Here is a 6000-nt window from a genome sequence, read left to right as displayed (position 1 = left end):
GCGACCAACATAATGTTCGTCGCAAATTTGCGACGGATCAAAAAATGTCCGTCGCAAATTTGGGACGGGAAAAAAAAATTCCCTAACAAATTTGCGACGGACAATAAAAGTCCGTCGCAAATTTGGGACGGGAAAAAATTCCCTCCCAAATTTGCGACGAACAGAAAAGTCCATCGCAAATTTGCAAAGGAAAAAGGGTCCGTCGCAAATTTGGGACGGGAAAAAAAAATTCCCTCCCAAATTTGCGACGGACTGTTTTGTCCGTCGGAAATTTGCGACGGGAAAAAAATTCCGTCGCAAATTTGCGACGGACGAAAACAATCCGTCACAAATTTGCGACGGACGCACCTTTCCGGTGACTCCGTCGCAAATTTGCGACGGACAACTACCGTCCATCGCAAATTTGCTTTCCCGCCTGCACGCGCACGTACCCCCATCAGCTTTTCTTCTCTGACAATTTTTGTTGTCTTCCACCTCTTTGCGACGAACTGTTTTGTCCATCGCAAATTTGCGACGGGAATAAAAGTCCGTCGCAAATTTGCGACGGACGAAAAATGTCCGTCGCACGGATGGGAGTTGTCCGTCGCAAATTTGCGACGGACAAGAGTAGTCCGTCGCAAATTTGCTTTCCCGCCTGCACGCGCACGTGCCCCCGTCAACTTTTCTTCTCTGACAATTTTTGTTGTCTTCCTCCTCCTCTTCTTCTTCTTCTTTGTCTTCCTGTGGATTGTCTTCGCCGAGTGCACTAATCCGCTGCCGCCGTCGCCACCATCTCCGCCGTCGCCGCAGCTGCCGTCCCCGTCGTCGTCTGCCCGCGCGTGGGGTCGCCGTTCGCCGCCTCCTCGCTCGCCCGCGCGCCTCGCCGACCTGTAAATTTGCAGCCACCTGAAGCCGTCGTCGCCCAGCCTCGCCGAGCTCGTCGTCGCCGCCCAGCCGCAGCCCAACCGTCGCCGCCCAGCAGCCGCCCAGCCTCGCCGAGCTCCTCGTCGCCGCGCAACCGTCGCCGCCCGGCCTCGCCAAGCTCGCCGTCCCCGCCCGGCCGCCGCCCGGTCCGTAGGCGCCCGGCCGGCCGCCCGGCCTCGCCGAGCTCGCCGTCCCGCCCGCCCGCCGCCCAATCCATCGCCGCCCGGCCTCGGCGAGCTCGCCGTCGCCGCCCGGCCGCCGCCCGGGTCATCGCCGCCCGGCTCGCCGCCGTCCGGCCGCCGCCGCCCGGCCATCGCCCGAGGCCATCGCGCCAGCGCTCGCCGCCGCCGATCCGTCTCAGCCGGCCCGCCCGGCCTCGCCGGCTCGCCGTCGCCGCCCGGCCGCCACCGAGGCCGTCGCCGCCCGGCTTGCCGCCGCCGCCGCCGTCGCCACCACCCGGCCAGCCGGCCGGCGCCGTCTTGAGCCCGCCACTAATAACTAGGCCAAAATCTAATTATTGTTGGATTTTTCTTGGCCTTGAACCAAGTAAGCAACTCTCTAAATCCTACCTACTATAATGAGTATTAATCGGACTTGTTTACAAATTGTTTAGTGTTTCATTAGTTGGCTAAGTTAGGGGTCGATTTCAGGATTGCATGTGGCTTTGATCGATGTTCGACCGGTTAATTTGTCCATTATATCGCCGATTAAGCGTTTAATGATCATCGGGTGATTGATTAAGCGTTTATTCAGAAAATGCATTAAAATTGAACAATTCTGGAAAAATTCCGAAAAATTTCGTGAAAATTTAATAAAGTCATATTTTGTGAAAATATTAAATTTGGTGAATTTTTTTTTAAATTAAAAAAACCAAAATTTCAAAATATCACAAAATGGCAAAAAATAACTGTGGCCACCCAATTTGAGTGAAATTTAATTTTTTTTTTAGGTGCCCGAAAAAGGAATAATAATAAAAAATTCAAAATTTTCAAAATATTATAAAATGGCTTAAAATGCCTGTGGCCACCCATTTTGAGAGAAATTGTAAATTTTTTAGGTGCACAAAAAATGTAAAAATAATAATAAAATAAACAATTGCAAAACTTCACAGAATGGCTTAGAATACATGTGGCCATCGACTTTGAGTGAAAAATAATTTTTTTTAGGTGGCCAAAAAAAATTAAATATTTAAAAAATTTGAAAACTTCACAGAATTGCTTATAATATCTGTGGCCACTCATTTTGAGTGAAATTTAAATTTTTTTTACGTCGCCAAAAAAATTAAAAAATACAAAAAAAAAATATTTCAAAACTTTACAGAATGGCTTAAAATACCCGTGGTCACACACATAAGTGACATTTAAATTATTTTAGGTGCCCAAAAAATTGCAAAAATAATAAATTTAATTTTATTATAAAATTTCATGGAATGGCTTAGAATACTTGTGGCCAGCCACTTTGAGTGAAATTTCAATTTTTTTAGGTGCCCAAAAAAAATTTTAAAAATCAAAAATTTGAAAACTTCACAGAATGGCTTATAATACATGTGCCCGCCCTCTTTTAGTGAAATTTACATTTTTTTAGGTGCCCAAAAAAATTTTAAAATAATGAAATAACAAAATTTCAAAACTTTACATAATGGCTTAGAATACCTGTAGCCACCCACTTTGAGTGAAATTTAAATTTTTTTAGATGCCCAAAAAAATTAATGGCTTATAATGCCTGTGGCCAGCCACTTTGATTGGTGATCGTGTGGCCGAGAACGAAGATCATGTGGCTGAAATTGATGTTTCATGGTTCTTCTTGTACTTGATGAATTATCGTGTGGTTTGAAAGTGGATCGTCTGGTTAATTATGGCTAATGTCGGCTTACCATGGCATATCGTGCTTATATATTGATGTTTGATATCAAATTGAGTGCGATTCATAGTATATTTGTTCATAGGTAATTGCACATCATAAACACTCGACATTGGCTAATTAAGACGGAACATTTTCTACTTGTCAACCAAAATGGTAAGCTTCGCCATGTACGTCATTATGTGTCCGTAATACGTGTTCATATTTTTTTACATATTTGTCTAACCTTCCTACTTGTCAGTATAAACGTGGAGGTCACATGCATAGAAGACCAGCCTCTTCAACGGGGTCGTCCCTGGCCCTTTCCTCGTCTCATGTCGGTTCATCTAACCCGCAACCACAATATGCTGATAGACAACATGGACACGTTGATCCTTCCTCCAATGCTCAAGAATATGTTATGGGACTTGGCCACATGCCAACTCAATCTCCTCCAGTTCCATCTCCTTTGGCTCCCTCTCCTTCCGTTCCACCTTATTATTCAGCGCAACATTCGCATAATGACGGAAACGAAGGTGAAGAAGATAACCGATTCCTGATATTCCCATTTGGAGATTCGTAAGTACTTCAATTGTTTTTTTAGTATATGTAATATTTATGGCTTTCGATATGGATGTCAACTGAATTGTCGATGTTGCACAATATACGTATGTTTGCAGATTCACGGATGCTATGTTTGTTGTGAGGGAACTAAATAAAATAGTCAAAAACTATTGGATGGGGGAGTATGTTAATTACAGAAGTGTTCCACAAGAGGTGAAAGATTTGTGGTGGAATGAGTTCAAGGTAAGTTTTAGATATTTTATTTTCTTACCAACTAAGTTCGGTGTAGTATATTGATGGTCAAGAATGATGTAAAGGGATCAGAACAGCTCTTTACTTTTCGGTACTAAAGGGACCAGATATTTTTCCCGATATGAACTTAACAAAGTCTATCGCCGAATTGTCTGGTGCATGGTAATGGATATGTGACCATCATAATAACTTTCAATTTTGCTTGTAATGATTGCAGTGGAAGTTCAGGTGGGATGACCAGCAAGAGAATGAAGTGAGAAGAATTTTTCAGAAGAAAGTCAGTGATCACATACGAAATGTGATGAATAGAGCGAAGAGCAGGAAAGTGAAGCCGGCTTTCATTACAGCTGACAATTGGGCGGAAATTAACAGAATTTGGGAAACTGAGAAGAGTCAGCAAATCAGTCAGCAGAATAAAAGGAATCGATCTTCCAGTTCTAGTGAAGGGTCTGCCACATATGCTGGGGGCTGTATCAACATTGGGGAGCATCGCAAACGATTGGTAAGTCTGTTAAATAAGTTATAAGTTAATTTAATTCAATTACTCATGTTTACATTTTGTAGGCACAAGAATTGGAGACGGAACCGACATTTGCAGCTACATTTGAACGCACATTTCAAAAGAAAGATAAGACGTGGATTGGCGATCGAGCAAAAGCTATTAAGGTATGTAAGGTTATACTTTGGGCTTTATGGAAACTAGAATGAAAACCATCAATGCTTTTAATATTTATGGTAGATATATATATGAAGTTATTTTATTTTCATCTATATTGTTAATGTATGAAAAATATGATGAACTTTTAGTGGCCAATGCTAGTGGTAGTGATGGTTCTGCAAGTGCGTCTGAGCCAGCAGTTGACAGTGTGCCATTATGGGTGGAGGCAACGGGTGGGGTGAAAAAAGGAAAAATATTTGGGATGGGATCCTTGTCAAGGATGTTCATGCCGAATCAAGCTGGAACTTCATCATCCAATGCGACTGGTCGAAGGAGGACACGACATGACAAGCAATTGACCCAAGAAGTGAACCAACTGAAAAATATAATTGTAGAGAGGGACGAAGAAATAAATGACTTAAAACAGCAAATGCAAATCGTTATGCGACACCTCAACATCAATCGCGGTGAGGTTCCTCCTGTACCCCCTGCCAATCCAATAGGTGATGAGCATAATGATGCTAACATTGATGATGATGCTGATGATTTTCTCGGTCATTTCTAGTTAAAATTGCCAAAATCGGGGGTAAACTTGCTTCACAATCTTATATGACATAAGTGCAGTTTCACCCAATTTGTTCCTGCCCTACAATTACTTTTTGTACACAACTTTCTTACTGACAGGTTGAACGATCTAATTTTTCCTATGTGACAGAAATACGGTTTACAAGGGTGAAAAAACTACAGTGGATGTCAAAGTTGACTCATACTCATATGTAAGAACATTGATGTTCGTTCTGAAACGTTTTTTTGTTAACCCTCTTACTTGTTTTTTTATACCTAGTTCCACATCCATGCATAAGCACTTATTTTATATTCTTGACTGATTGAATATCTTTATTTATGTATCTACATTTCATCGGGTGTCGACAAAAGTGACTGCTTTTGGTGTCCTGCCGAGTACCACAGCTGCCCAATCTTGTGTCTGGTTTGTCGATTTTTCGTTTTCTAAGCAGAATCTATGGTTGTCCCGCCTTCTATGAATGTTTTGAATGTATTATAAGATTTGATATCAAATATCATCGTGTCAAGCTTTGCAACTTTGCATATATCATTATTTTTTGCGGACTAGCATCTTTCCTTCAGTTACATTTTTCAATTATATGGCATTGTGTCTAGTTTGTTCGTTTTCTGTTTCTGAAGCGGAATCTATGATTTTCTCGTGTCCTTTGATTGTTTTCAATGTATTACATGATGTTCATTAATGCGTAGCAATTGATATGGACAAGATTTGATGGCCGAAATGCTGTAAAATTTGCGACGAATATTTATATACGAATTTTGCGACCATTACAGTTCGTGGCTAATTTGCGACGAATAAGTAGCGACGAATCAAGTTCGTGCCTAATTTCCGTTCAATACATTTTGCGACGAATTTTGCGATGGATTTTGCGACGGATTTTGCTACGGATTTCGCGATGAATTTCGCGACAAATTTTGCGACGAATAAAGTTCGTGGCTAATTTGCGACGAATTATTTGCGACGAATTTTGCCACGAATTTTGCGACGCTACGGAAAATTTCAATTTTCGTCGTAAATTTGCGACGGAAAAAAAATTCGTCGCAAAAAATTCGTCGCAAACTAGCCACGAACACTATCCGTCGCAAAGTTCGTCGCAAAATTCGTCGCAAAATTCGTGACAAAATTCGTCGAAAATTGAAATTTTCCATCGCAAAAATTTGCGACGACCTAGTAGCGACGGAATTTTTTTCCGTCGCTAAAT

Source organism: Syzygium oleosum, unplaced genomic scaffold, assembly GCF_021117445.2.
Source record: "Syzygium oleosum isolate NSW1041296 unplaced genomic scaffold, Sole_v2.1 Sole_v2.03, whole genome shotgun sequence".
In the NCBI taxonomy this organism is placed as follows: Eukaryota; Viridiplantae; Streptophyta; class Magnoliopsida; order Myrtales; family Myrtaceae; genus Syzygium; species Syzygium oleosum.
This window is presented reverse-complemented; position numbering follows the sequence as displayed.